Below are 16,236 nucleotides of genomic sequence, written 5' to 3'. Positions count from 1 at the left end.
AGAATTTGCTCCGGCTCACACTATATTGAAAACCTAGTGACAGCCAGTCTGATGGTATGGATTCACTCCCCTGCTTGTAATATACAGGGTGTCCATAAAATCTCTTTACAATTTTATAATTTTATTACAAAGGCAGTTGACAAGATATCTTAACCAGATTTGTTTTATTGAAATAATTATTTATTAAGTTTTTTTAACTGTTATTTAATAGACCTCAATTAGTTGCGCGAAGCACATCAAGACGGTACTCGATTTCTTGCCATGTTTGCTGTAGGATAGCCTCATCAATGGTGGCAATGGCATACTTTGCTTCAAGTCAGCAATGTCCCAAATCTTTGTTTGATACATGATATCTTTTACATAACCCCATAAAAAGAAGTCCAATGGAGTGATATCTGGCGAACGCGGTGGCCATGGAATTGGCCCATTCTTTTCCATCTATCAGCCTGGAAATGTTTGATTGAGGAACTGATTCAGTGAATCAGTTCCCTTCCATCAACAGAGTATCTGAAACACAAAAATTTAATATCAATAAAAACTTTAATAAACAATTACTAAAATAAAACAAATCTGGTTAAAATATCTCATCAACTGCCTTTGTAATAATTTTTTTAAATTGTAAAGGGACTTTATGGACACCCTGTATATTGGGTGCAGATTGCATCAATAACCAGAGCGGGAAGAGGCTCTTCCTAGGATTAAAGAAGAAGTAGTAATGCTGAACAGCCATGTTGAAATGACAATAAACATTATTTCTCAGTATAGTTACTAACTCCATCTCTTATTGAGGTTTCTAACTAGCTACTTTGCTTGTTAAATGTTTATTTATACACACACACACTCACACATATGTATATGAATATATATATATATATATATATATATATATATATATATATATATATATATATATATATATATATATAAATGTGTGTGTGAGTGTATGTGTGTATATTTTGTGTGTTAGCACTTATCAAAGAGTTTGATAAATACTAATGCTCAAAACTCTTGGTCCCTTGAGTCACTCTGCCACTTCAGAAAATAGTAATAAAAAATATATACCTATGGTCATGATTTGAGTTCAACTTTTCTTATTTGCATCACCATACTTATATCTTCTATCTATCTATCTATCTATCTATCTATCTATTTATATATATATAGAGAGAGAGAGGGAGAGATAACAAATGAAAGACAGAAGATGGAATATACTAGAATATAATGTTAATCACAATGTTTAACATATCTAGCATCAACTTCTCTTGTGGGACACACAAAACTGGTACAGTTTATATCTATATCTATCTATCTATCTAGCTATCTATCTATCTATCTATATATCTATCTATTATCTATATCTATCTATCTATCTATCTATCTAAAACTATCTATCTATATATATATATATATATATATATATTATAGAGAGAGAGAGAGAGAGAGAGAGAGAGAGATAGCTATAGATATAGATAGATAGATAGATAGATAGATAGATGGATTGATAGTTAGATCGATAGATAGATTGATTGATAGATAGATCGATAGATAGATTGATTGATAGATAGATAGATAGATAGATAGATAGATAGATAGATAGATAGATAGATAGATAGATAGATACATAGATAGATAGATAGATAGATAGATAGATAGATAGATAGATAGATAGATAGATAGATAGATAGATAGATGGAGGGATGGATGGATGGATGGATAGATGGATGGATGGATAGTTAGATAGATAGATAGATAGATAGATAGATAGATAGATAGATAGATAGATAGATAGATAGATAGATAGATAGATATTTAAATAGATTGATAGATAGACAGACAGACAGATAGATAGATATGTTTCTTTATTAGCCACACAGGGCTGCACACAGATAGAACAAAATACAAGGTAGAGCTTTTCTTTTGAAGGTTAAAAAAAAAAAAAAAAAGGAGGGGGGAGTTTCGATCAAAAGGGATCGTAAAAGGAGAGAAAGAGGACAAAAAAAAGGGGGGTTAAAAAAAGGGGGAGAGGAAAAAAAAAATTTTTTTTAAATAGATAGATAGATAGATAGATAGATAGATAGATAGATAGATAAATAGATAGATGGATGGGTGGATGGATGGATGGATGGATAGATAGATAGATAGATAGATAGATAGATAGATAAGTTTCTTTATTTACCACACAGGGCTGCATACAGATGGGACAAGTTACAAGGTAGAGCTTTTCTTTTGGGGGATGAAAAAAACAAAAAACAAAAGAAACAAAAAAAAAGGTGGGTGGCGTAGGTTTTCGATCAAGAGGGATCATAAAAGGGAAGAAAAGAACAAAAAAAAATAAAATAAAAAATTTTTTTAAATAAAAATAAAAAGATAGGCGCAGGAGTGGCTGTTTGGTAAGTAGCTTGCAAACCAACCACATGGTTCCGGGTTCAGTCCCACTGCGTGGCATCTTGGGCATGTGTCTTCTGCTATAGCCCCGGGCCGACCAATGCCTTGTGAGTGGATTTGGTAGACGGAAACTGAAAGAAGCCCGTCGTATATATGTATATATATATATATATATGCATGTGTGTGTTTGTGTGTCTGTGTTTGTTCCCCTAGCATTGCTTGACAACCGATGCTGGTGTGTTTACGTCCCCGTTACTTAGCGGTTCGGCAAAAGAGACCGATAGAATAAGTACTTGGCTTACAAAGAATAAGTCCCGGGGTCGATTTGCTCGACTAAAGGCGGTGCTCCAGCATGGCCGCAGTCAAATGACTGAAACAAGTAAAAAGAGTAAAAAGAGATAGATAGATGGATAGATAGAAAATCAGAAAATGGAGAAAGCCTCACATTAACAAACACATCAATTGGATCACGTTTATAGCTTAATTTTTAATGCAAAGCATGTTATATCACGCTTTGTATTAGAAATAAGCTACAAATGTTGCCCAATCAATGCGATTGTCAACGTAAGGTTTTCTCCATTTTCTGATTATTTGTATTTTGCTTTCTGATAAACTCTCTTTATCCTGTTGTTACCTGCACTCTAAATGCATAGTGTGCCTGCACATCAACTCCTGGGGATAACAGGGTAACGGATACCGATAGTATATACGGATATTTTATCCCTTGGTTATTATAACCGCTAAGTCTGTTTACACTATATATATATATACTAATATATATAATATATATATATATATATATATATATATATATATATATAATATATATATATATATATATATATATATACTAAGTAATTAAGGGTTTAGCAACGATTTGCCTCACCACACACCGAATTTAGAAATAGCAGTCAAAGAGTTATCGCTATTCTTTCTACTAAAAGGGAGATCTCAGTAAAACCACAGCACTTGAAAGGCAAACACAAACAGGCAAGAGAGAAAGAAATGACAGCAATCTATCATACAATTTTAAGTCAAGTCACCTACGGACGTACGTTTCGAGATTAAGTTTTAGGAAAGCATAAGAATTAGATAATTATGTCTTACCCAACTTCTTCTCTCATCAGCGTAGGACACTACAATTATGAATAATTGTATATTAAATTTCGAGATACTAGAAGGCATCATCTCAACTTGGTATCAGAGCGAGCTAAAACTGTTACCAGTATCACTAAATTCAAAGTGTGAATGAAAGTTCATGTCAGCAACCCCTTCCCACCCGCGTGTAGCCAAGACAAGATGTTGCGGTCATTTACTGGGATGAAATATGGCTATCAGTAATAAAATAGGGTAAAACTAATTAATTTGGAATAATCAATTAATTTCACCAAGTAGATTTCGGCATGTAAAAGCCTCGTTCGAGGAAAGTTTAAGTAATACTAAGTAATTAAGGGTTTAGCAACGATTTGCCTCACCACACACCGAATTTAGAAATAGCAGTCAAAGAGTTATAGCTATTCTTTCTACTAAAAGGGAGATCTCAGTAAAACCACAGCACTTGAAAGGCAAACACAAACAGGCAAGAGAGAAAGAAATGACAGCAATCTATCATATAATTTTAAGTCACCTACGGACGTACGTTTCGAGATTAAGTTTTAGGAAAGCATAAGAATTAGATAATTATGTCTTACCCAACTTCTTCTCTCATCAGCGTAGGACACTACAATTATGAATAATTGTATATTAAATTTCGAGATACTAGAAGGCATCATCTCAACTCGGTATCAGAGCGAGCTAAAACCGTTACCAGTATCACTAAATTGAAAGTGTGAATGAAAGTTCGTGTCAGCAACCCCTTCCCACCCACTTGGTGAAATTAATTGAGTTTTACCCTATTTTATTACTATATATATATATATATATATATATATATGGAGGCACAATGGCCCAGTGGTTAGGGCAGTGGACTCACGGTCATAGGATCACAGTTTCGATTCCCAGTTTTGATTGTGAGTGTTTATTGAGCAAAAACACCTAAAGCTCCATGAGGCTCTGGCAGGGTGTGATGGGGAACCCTGCTGTACCCTTTTGCCACAACTTTCTCTCACTCTTTCTTCTGTTGGCCTTCTCGCTTAGCCAGTGGGGTGGTGTCATTTGAAGGCTAAAACAATGTGAAGCACATTGTGACCAGCAATGTGTAGCCACATCTGATAGCCTGGTCGGTCACGGTGACAGTGATATATATATATACATATAAGTAAATAAATGGAGTTGAACGAAGATGTTATTAAAATTCTTTTACTTTTGACATATGTTTCGAAGACAACATGGTTTTATTCCAAAGGAATAAATGGTGTATTTAATAACATTCTGTTTATCATTTAGGCAGTCATTGTAATTGTTATAATGTCTCGTTGAGATAAGGTTCTCTTTCTTTCCTGATGAGAAGATTGCATTTTACACCGTTTATTCCTTTGGAATAAAACCATATTGTCTTCGAAACATATGTCGAAAGTAAAAGAATTTTTATAACATCTTCGTTCAACTCCATTTATTTACTTATACTACACAAATTACTGCACATTAACCCGGAGTTTCTACCTTTGAATAGATCGCTTCATCCGTGTTATTTGCGTGAATTTTGCTACCCTGGTAACTGTTTATTGAATTTTCCATGTTAACGGTAAACAAAGGATAATTCATTCATCCATTTATATATACATATATATATATATATATATATATATATTATATATATATGAAATTCAAATAGAGGCTGTAATAGCCTCATAAAATGGATGGTATCATCCAAGAAATACTGGTTCAATACCTAATATTTTCAAGGGTAAATGCTTTCCCACTCTGATGAGATTAAGTTCAGAAATATGATTTTAATATTTTTTATTTCACTGTGCTTAAATGAAACAGCTGGAAGAGATAATGATTAATTTTTGTTGATAATAAACTCTTATTAACCATCTCCATTTTCTTATTCTTCATATGTGTGTGTGTGTGTGTGTGTGTGTGTGTGTGCTGAGACCCCTTCGGTCATGACTGACCATGGGATTGCACCTAGAAATTTACCCTCCCAGGCACAAGTCCAGGCAAGGTTGTTTATGGAAGACCAGCAGTCGGCCATGCATACCAACTTTTCCTCTCTGCACCACTGATGTTATCCAAAGGAAAGGCAACAGCAGATACAGCTTGGCACCAGTAACGTTGCAACTCATTTCTACAGCTGAGTGAACTGGAGGAACATGAAATAAAGTGTCTTGCTCAAGAACACAATACGCAACTCGATCTGGGATTTGAACTCACAACCTCATGATTGTAAGCTCAACGCTCTAACCACTGATCCATGCGTCTGTACATGTGTGTGTTTTTGTGAAATTGTGCCTGTTTGTCCCCATCACTATTTGACGACTAGTGTTTGTTTGTTTATGTTTTATTTCAGTAACTTAGCAGTGGCCAATGGAATTAATGCCAGACATAAATAAATGCTGAGATTGATTTGTTTAACTAAACCATTCAAGTTTGTACCCCAGTATGGCTGCAGTCCAATGACTGAAACCAGCAAAAGAAAATATTTTAAAAAATAAGATGTTCATGACTGAAACCGGTTATAGATGTGCTCAGTCAATTCTAACTTGAGACTAAACAACAACATGAATAACAACAACATTCCCAAGAACTATAGGTAATTCAAAACAAAATTCAATCGTCAATTTTCCTTTTCCTTTTTCCCTCTCTTTAATCCAATTTCATGTTTTTTTTTTCAAAAGTCACTGATGTAATGTAGCAGATGTTAGTTATTTTCATTATCAAAATACTTTTATATGTTTATCATCAAACGAACAATAACAAATGAACCAAAAAAAAAAGATAGTTTGACAGAAAATAAAATTGACAAACAGTAACAAACAACAACAACAGCAGCAACAGCGATGACAACAACTACAACAATAACAGAAGAATCAAAACTATTTTCCATATATAGAATTCTTCAATGAATTATTTTTTTGGTTTTATTTATTTTGTTTTTATTCATTTATTTATTTGCCTATTTATTTATTTATATTGTTTTAACTCTCCAATTTTCTTTTGGAGCAATTTTGTTTTATTTGACATTCTCCTTAAAGTACAAAGGTAAATTTTCAAAATAAGATACTACCAAACTGAAACCAAACTGGTAAAAAGATAATATTAAAAAAATTTTTAAATTGGAGACTAAAATAAACAAAGAAACAAACAAACAAACAAACAAATAGATAAATAAAATGCAATCAATAAGAAATGAAGAAAGAAGAAAAGAAAGAGGGGAAAGAAACTGTTATTTGAAATATGTAATCAAAGTAACATTCTAAGTTACAGTTCCAGAATGATTTTTTTTGTTGTTTATTTTTAATATTGCCATGTGGAAGATGCAACGTTAACTTAAAGAATCTATTCATCATCATCATCATCCTCATCACCACCACCACCACAACCATCATCATTGTCATCGTCATCGTCATCATCATCATTGTCATCATCATCATCATCATCATCATCATCACTGTTATCATTTAATGTCCCTTTTTTCCATGCCAGCACGGGTTGGATGGTCTGGCAAGAACAGACAAGCTAGAGGGCTGTATCATTGGTAGCAGTATTAGAAAATCAGATGAATTCTTTGTGACATTTATAAAGCAAAGACACGGCTGTGTGAGTAAGATGTTTGCTCCTTAAACCACATGGTTTCAGGTTCAGTCCCACTACAGAGTACCTAAAGCAAATGTCTTCAAATATTACTTCAGGAGAGCCACTAAGTCGACTCACAAAGTCTTGTGCGCGAATTTAGTAGGTGGAAACTAAAGACTGTTATGCGTATATGGATATGTCAAAGTGCTTGTACTTCCTTAGGAGGGAAAAGTCATGGCTTCCTGCATTCTGAGTTCAAATCCTGCATGAGGGCAACCTTGCTTTCCATTCTTCCAATGTTTTGATCCCTCTAAAAGCAATAAAATAAATTTTTAAAAACTCAGTCTAATGTACAGGGAGCTAAAAGGGTTGGCAATAGGGAGGGCATCCAATCATAATACACTACATCAGAAAGTCTTACCCAGCTCATTCCAGCATGGAAAAAAAAAACTCAACACAGGAGTGGATGTGTGGTAAGTAGCTTGCTTAACAACCGCATGGTTCTAGGTTCAGTCCCACAGCATGGCAACTTGGGTATATTCTATATTTGCCTTGGACCAACTAAAGGTTTGTGAGTGAGTTTGGTAGATGGAAACTGAAAGAAGCCCATCATAGATGTGTGTGTGTGTTTTTGTGTGTCTGTGTTTGTCCCCCAACATTGCTTGACAACCGATGCTGGTGTGTTTACATTCCTGTAATCTAGCGGTTCGGCAAAAGACTCCGATAGAATAAGTACTAGGCTTACAAAGAATAAGTCCTGGAATTGATTTGTTTAACTAAAGGTTGTGCTCCAGCATGGCTGCAGTCAAATGTCTAAAACAAATAAAAGAATAAAAGAATATTAAAGGATGAAGATGATGATGATGATGATGATGATGATGATGATGATGATGATGATGATGGTGGTTGATGATAGTGATGATGGTGATGATGACAATGACATTGACATCAATGAGGACGACGACAGCAGTGATAATGATGATTGAGATCATGATGGTGGTGGTTATGACTTACCATCTTGTGTAATAGGGTTGGAAAGTTTGTTATACATTAGTAAGGGTGGGGTTTGTTCACAAGTCTACTAAATCAAGACTGATCTGAGGCCAAGAGTCAAACCAAATATTCCTGGATCAATGACATGGATGACCAAGACCAGGCCTTTTGTGAAATGCTTCCTGGTCATACATTTTGGGATTCAATCCCGTTGTATAGCACCTTACGTAGATGTCTTCTACGGTAACCCTGGGCTGACTATAGCCTGGAGAAAAGATTTAGTAGATGAGAACCGAAAGAAGCCCATTATATATATATGAATATGTGTGCGTGAGTGCGTTTTTGTGACTGTGTTTGTCTGCTACCACTGCTGGACAACCAGCATTGGTTTGTTTATATCCCTTTATCTTAGTGGCTTGATGAAAGAGATCTATAGAATAAATAGTGAGCATTTAAAAAATGAGTACTGGGGTCAGTTTATAATAATGAACTTGTTGCATACAGTGCTCAGGTGCACTACAACTCATCAGAGAAAGTAAGCAAAACTGCATGAACAGGAGATAGAAGATGCATGGAAGGTGAACAGTGAATGAGTCTTTAAAAAAAGAAGAAACATAAAGGTGGGGCGGATCTTTTCAGTTTGAATGGCAGTTTTTTTCTAGCGGCGTCATATGAAATTGTCACCCATAATTATGACCCTAGTATCGATCTATTGCATTTCAATCTGGATTAGGGTTAGGGGTGGGGGGAAGGGTATCTTTTTTTCTTCACAAATGTATATAAACCCAATCTGTTTCTTAAACGAGGGACATATTCATACGGCACAGAATGTTTTCACCTAAAATAGACGTCATTGATTGGTTGAAATTGCAGAAATTGAAGAAAAAAAAAACAACAAATATCTTACAAACTATTGAATTTTCTCAATAAAGCCAAGAGAAAAAGATGTTTTATAAACACATTCTACCAGTATACGAAGTTTAAAAGTGTTTAATTACGTGGAAATTATTTTAAAAAACTGCCGTTCAAACCGAAAAGATCCGGTGGAGCATCAGGTTTACTGTTGGTAAATTTCAGGAAGCATGGAAGTTTTGAAGGATGTAGTGTCTCGACAACTAACAACTGATGTGAGTTGTTTATTCCATGCTTCAGCAATTCTAAGTGCGAAAATATGTTTCTGAAAGTCATGGGTGTTGTGTTGTTTTTTGATTTTGTTAGCATGAGCCGGGTGAGACTTTCTGATGTAGTGTATTATGATTAGATGCCCTCCCCATTGTCAACCTTTTTAGTTCCCATGAGTTGAAATCGAAATCGAAGTCGAAATCAAACTCGGTGACTGGCATCCGTTGCTAGTGGAGCGCTAAGAGTACCATACGAGTGAGATCGTTGCCAGAGCAACAAGCTGGCCTTTGTGCCGATGGCACATTAAACACACCATTCGAGCGTGATCGTTACCGCATTGCCTAACTAGCACTCGTGCTGGTGGCATGTGAAATATTGAGCGAGGTCGTCGCCAGTGCCACTGGACTGGCTCCTGTGCAGGTGGTACATAAAAAGCACCACTTGGGCGTGACCGTTGCCAGTTCCACCAAACTGGCCCTCGTGCGGGTGGCACATAAAAGCCCCCACTACACTCTCAGTGGTTGGCGTTAGGAAGGGCATCCAACTGTAGAAATTCTGCCAGATCAGATTGGAGTTTGGTTCACCAGTCCTCAGTCAAATCGTCCAACTCATGCTAGCATGGAAAGCGGATGTTAAATGATGATGATGATGATGATGAGTGTTTGATGTATGGAATTCAAAAAGGTGCCCAAGGTTGTTGTTGGAAAGATGGTGGATGATCTTGTGGGTGTCTACCAAATCAGTTGCCAGATGTTGGAGCTTTTAAATCCTTCAAGACAGTCTCCCAGCATTGCCACAGTCCACTGACTGAAACAAGTAATAGATAAGAAACAAAAGGTGTTGTGCCAAATATTGCAAAACTTACTGGATATGGAAGACTCACTGGATATGGAAGACCGTTTCCACTGATGCAAGTATTAGACACCTTACTGTTACATTCACACAAACACATACACACTCACACATACATATATATTTATACCATGTTCTGTCTTTCATCATTTATTTATTTGAGACATTGGACTGCAGCCATGCTGGGGGCACTGCCTTGAAAGTTGTAGCTGAACAAATAACCCCACCCCCATCCCGATACCTATTTTCTTTTAAAGCCTGGTGCTTTACACACACACATACGTGTGTGCGCACAGATATATATATATATATATATATATATATATATATATATATTCGTGTCCGTTGCCAGCCTCGCCTGGCCCTCGTGCCGGTGGCACATAAAAAGCACCATCCGTCGTGGCCGTTTGCCAGCTCTGTCTGGCACCAGTGGGGGTGGCACGTAAAAAGCACCCACTACACTCACGGAGTGGTTGGCGTTAGGAAGGGCATCCAGCCGTAGAAACACTGCCAGATTTGACTGGGCCTGATGAAGCCTTCTGGCTTCACAGACCCCAGTAGAACCGTCCAACCCATGCTAGCATGGAAAACGGACGCTAAATGATGATGATGATGATTATATAATATATATATATATATTACAGACAAGAAAGTAAATTTTGAATGCAGTATAGCCGGCTTAGTGGTTGGGATATTCAGCTCACAATCGCAGGTCATGAGTTCGATTCCTGGTGGCAGTTTGTATCCTTGAGCAAGACACTTTATTTCACATTGCTCCAGTCCACTCAGCTGGCAAAAATGAGTTGTACCTGTAATCCAAAGAGACCAGTCTTGTCATATTCTGTGTCACACTGAATCTCTCTGAGAACTACCTTAAAGGTATTCTGCGAGCTACCGGAAACGTTAGCATGCCGGGCGAAATGCATAGCGGTATTTCATCTGCCATTACGTTCCGAGTTCAAATTCCGCCAAGGTCGACTTTGCTTTTCATCCTTTCAGGGTCGATAAATTAAGTACCAGTTATGCACTGGGGTCGATGTAATTGGCTTAATCCGTTTGTCTGTCCTTGTTTGTCCCCTCTGTGTTTAGCCCCTTGTGGGTAGTAAAGAAATAGGTATGTGTGTCTGAGGTGTGCTCAGCCACTTGCATATTAATTTCATGAACAGGCAGTTCCATTGATCAGATCAACTAAAACCTCATCATCATAACTGATGGAGTGCCCATTATGGCTGTGAAAACAGCAATAAAATTGGGTATTTTGCCATTATTAGACAGGAAAAAGTTGCCAGTCATCAGCCACAGGAGTCAAGCACATACCCCTAAGATACTGACTAAGTACTCAACCATTAACCCTTTCATTACCAACCCGGCTGTAACCGGCTCTGGCTCTGAGTGCAAATGTCTTGTTTCTATAAGTTTTGAATTAAAATCTTCCACCAAACCTTTGTCACAATTAATGTTCCTAAAACTAGCTGAATGATAACTAAGTTATTTTACTAAATTCTTTGTTATATTTTAAATTAATTGAAAGAAACACAGAGCATCTCAAAATAAATACGGTAACGAAAGGGTTAAAATATATAATAGAGAAACAATTTTAATCCATTTGATACTAACCTGGCTGAAACTGGCTCTGAGTATAAATGTCTTGTTTCCATGAGCTTTGAATTAAAATCTTCCACCAAACCTTAGTCATAATTTATGTTCCTAACACAAGCTTAACGATAACTAAGTTATTTTATTAAATTCTTTGTTATGTTCAAAGTAATTGAAAGAAACACAGAGCATCTCAAAATAAATACAGTAACGAAAGGGTTAAGGTAAACAGCCTAAGGATTCCACTTACAAAGCTTTCGCCAGCCTGGGGCTCTAATAGAGGACACTTGCTCAAAGTACTGTGCAATTGAACTGAACCCAGAGCAATGTAATTAGGAAGTATAATTTTTACCACACAGTTATACTGCATGTATACCATTAACATTATTTAATTAGATTTTCTGTGATTCAATTTTTTTTTGTTTTGTTTTTTTTTCCATAATGTCAGGAGTACCTCTGATAAATATCATGGTTGATACCCTCTCTATCTCTGCTGACATAAGACTCCAAAATGACCTCCAGTGTAAAATTTTATCTCTCCACAAAGCTAACATTAATCTAGACAGAATTTTTGTACTGCTGAGCATTAGATCAGTAATTTCTTGTCTTTGGCATATTTTAGTCAAAGCATGAGAAATCTTTTTCAAGAAGCAGGTCACATGGGACATGACACACCAACAAGTGGGCTGCACTTCTAAAGAAATTCCAAGTCTTTTTTTTTTTATTAAGCATGCACTTGAGAAAGTCCTGCAGGCTACATGTGGCCTGTGGACTACATGTGATCTGTGGACCACATGTGGCCTATGGGTCACAGGTTTAGTCTATTATCAGGAGCCAAAAATACAATATTCTTTGCTCTGGATTTTGAAGTTAAATTATTTCAGACTTCTCTCTCTAAACCTCTAATCTCGTGATTCTCAACCATTTTTTTACCTATTGTCCCCTTTGATTCCTATTTTATTTGAATGAACTTCAGTTAAGAGATGAGGAATTATGTACATTATTTACATTATTTACATTCGACGGATATTTGTTCTCATCTCGTTTGTTGTATTAACAATATTGTTAAAATACTTTGTGTATTATAGACATTTAAGCAATTTATTGCACAAATGTGGAAGTGCAATAGCCCAGTGGTTAGGGCAGAGGGTCTTGGTTTCGATTCCCAGACTGGGTGTTGTGAGTGTTTATTGAGCGAAAACACCTAAAAGTTCCACGAGGCTCTGGCAGGGGGTGATGGCGATCCCTGCTGTACTCTTTCGCCACAACTTTCTCTCACTCTTTCTTCTGTTGGCCTGCTTGCTTAGCTAGCGGGGTGGCATCATTTGAAGGCTAAAACAATGCAGAACGCATTGTGACCAGCAATGGGTAGCAACATCTGATAGTCTGGTCGGTTACGGTGATCACAGTGATTGCACAAATTTTAACAATCAAATTGTATATGGACTCCACAAGGGCTGTATAGATCCCTCATTAAGAACCATTGCACTAAAACAAGGTCTTCAACCCTTTGTAGTTTTGAACTTCCTTTCACTAAGTGGTGTTTTAGAAATATCTGCTTCTCATGTTTAGACAAAACAAACAAAAGAAAACCTATAGAAAATTACTGTAATCCAACAGAAACTAATTTTGTACAATTTATCCATATTTTCTTATAGTTTGCCATTCAACATATCTTCTAACTTTTACTTGTTTCAGTTATTAGACTGTGGCTATGCTGGAGCACTGCCGTGAAGAATTATTAGTCAAATAATCGCTCCCAGTACTTATATATACACGTATTTTTTTAAAGCCGCATACTTATTCCATCTGTCTCTTTTGCTGAACTACTAAGTTACAGGGATAGAAATACACCAACATTGGTTGCCAAGCAGTGGCAGGGGACAAACCCAGACAACACACACACACACGTGCACACACACACACACACACACACACACACACACACACACACACACACACACACACGCACATTAAGATGTTCAGAAAATAATGGTCTATATTCTTGAAAAACTGAACTATACAAAGGTCTAATTACTGAAAATATGATCCCTGAGCAGCTATGCATTTCTTCCATCAATTAACAAGTTCATTTATGCCTCTTCAATAAAAATCCAAAGATTATGATACCAAGAAATCCTCGAATTCAGCTTCAACCTCGGTTTTTTGAACGGAAGGATTGTTGCCTTAAATAAGTGCCTAGATACTTGAAAAAGTGGTGGTTGGTGGATGAAAGATCAGAGAAATGATAGATGTGGTAGGTCTTGTATTCCAAGTTTGTGTGAGCTTCTGCAATGTCATCCTGGAAATGTGCAGTCAAGTGTTGTCGTGGAGCAGAATTGACCACAATCAATTAACAAGTGCAGGTCTCATTTTTGCTTGAGTGAACATTCATTCCTTCCATTTGCTTACAGTCACCAAGAATAGAAGACATTTCTCTGACACTTTGTTGTGGGTTTTGTTTCCCCTATTGTTTTCAAATGCTGATCACCAAGTGGATGGACGTCCTCTACCTTCTTGTTCTTCAAGGCTCTCATCCTCACTATGGAATCTCTCAAACCACTGTTGTGACCCTTCACCTTCATGCTCTGTTGATATTGGCAGCTGTTTGGGACATTATGTCCAAGGTTGAATTCATGCAATAAAAGTAAACACATTTCTTCTTTTCCCATTATTTGAAATTAAGGATTTCTACACTTCAAAATTATATTCTGAAAGAAATCAATAAAAGCTAATTAAAGAGTACACGTCAATTATTAAGCATGTAAAACTTCATCTAAAATGCTACGAAGGTAACATCTTAAATCGAATTTGAAATACACACACACACACATTCATGAAGGGATTTTTACATTTCCCATCTACCAAATCAACTCACAAGGCCTTTGTTGGCAAAAGCTATAGTAGAAGACATTTGCCCAAGGTGCCATGCAGTGGGACTGAACCCAGAACCATGAGTTTGGGAAGCAAGCTTCATATCACACAGCCATACATGTGCCTTTGCCTTTGCCTTTGCCTAGATATTTACCCCTTTGGTTAATTTTTTGCAATGGAAATTATGAAAGAAAGCTAATATTTATACACTGAAATTATACTGGGCTTTGGTGTATCATCAATCATGTTTTTTCCTCGCTGATCACACTATGTTGGGTTCACATTTTAATCTCAACAGTTTTATTTATTTATTTAAAACTAGGACTATGACCCGGCATTGCCGGGTCATAGGGCTAGTGCATGCATATACAGCTGCATGCTGTGGCACATACACCGAGAACTGTCCAAATCTCCGACCGATCACATACAGCTAGCTGGCATTCAATTGGCATATCAAGTTTCGGGCATTTTGATTGGGTTTTGGATAGAAAATTCACAAAAATGTCACTTCTGTTAATTTTTTAATGGCTTTGCAGGGTGACTGGAGAAATGTAAAGATGTGCACGACCACCCTTGGACAGTTTTAAATGACCATAGAATGTGTGAGCCCTCTAAATGACAAATTGTGGATTTGTATAAAGGACACACACACAGACATTTTGCCATTTATATATATAAAGATGTATCTAAAATTTAGGAATCATACATCCATCCATCAATCCATTTTCTATGCCTACAGTCCCGAGAGGATCATGAAGTAAAAGTCTTCAGTCACATTCTCCATAGAGACTATTTATTCTTTGATGACCAAATGACTGTTGCATGTTTCTACCTCCCAGAGGTGAAGTGTTGTATTGTCTTTGGCTTGAGAGTCTGATGAGACATTCACGAGGCCAAAGCCTTTATGGATGCGAAACCATTGGTCACTCTATGATTAGACATTAACTTTATTACTTTAATATGTGTGTGCGTATATGTATATGTGTATATATATATATATGTATATATACATAAGATACATTATATAGGGTAGCAAATATTCATTATAAATATCACTACCAGTGGTCTAACATGTATAAATAATCAATAGACAACATATTCATATTTTAAAATAGTGTACATTTAAGCAAAAAAGAAAAATTACCCTTTGATAGGTAATTTTTACATGCTAGAAATAGCAGCCAACCCGCTCAAAACCACGATTTAGTAGCAATTTTCAAAGTAATAGAAAAATAAAAACTTTTACCTTATTATTTATTATCGGTTACTTTGATACTTTGATACTTTGATAGGTTTCGGCCATTATTGGCCCAGGCCATGTCTAACTTAATAGCACTACCTGGTTATACCATGGTTTCGAAATTTCTTTAGCAAACAATATTATTTGCCATCCTTTAATAGTTAATTTAGCAAAACAATATCATTGCCAGGCGAATTTCTCGTCAGTAACTGGTTAGTTTGGCTTGAAGACTCCTTCTTGTAATTCTTTTGAGCAACATTCTAATCACATGTTTGAACATTGTTTAAATATTTTATTTCAAAGAAAAAAAAACATCATAACTATCCCCACCTCCCTAAACACCCAGTGTCCCTATCCTCTGATGCACTCCCTTGAAATTTGCTGCCTTCACAGGAGCTCACAATACCCCCCAACAAAGGTTTACAGTTCCAGTTAGAGCTGCTATTCAAAAGTGCCTCTTATTAACATTTTGGAGTAACATTTGCTACTTTTGG

General features: G+C 36.3%; 1 long non-coding RNA gene across 2 annotated transcripts in view; it reads right to left on the bottom strand.

Annotated features, from left to right (window-relative positions):
• Positions 1 to 214: 214 nt before the first annotated feature.
• Positions 215 to 16,236, bottom strand: part of LOC118767323 — a 32,015-nt gene continuing 15,993 nt past the window's right edge. Inside the window, exon 3 of one of the 2 annotated variants that reach the window (XR_005003238.1) lies at positions 215 to 507. This is a non-coding gene — a long non-coding RNA (uncharacterized LOC118767323). Of the gene's footprint in view, positions 508 to 6,705; positions 7,376 to 16,236 lie in introns of those variants that run through there. The other variant, XR_005003239.1, reaches the window with a different exon arrangement.

The sequence above is a fragment of the Octopus sinensis genome, linkage group LG20 (genome assembly GCF_006345805.1).
Source record: "Octopus sinensis linkage group LG20, ASM634580v1, whole genome shotgun sequence".
Taxonomy (NCBI): domain Eukaryota; kingdom Metazoa; phylum Mollusca; class Cephalopoda; order Octopoda; family Octopodidae; genus Octopus; species Octopus sinensis.
The sequence above is the reverse complement of the archived record's forward strand: the minus strand, read 5'-3'. Positions and strand labels throughout refer to the sequence as shown.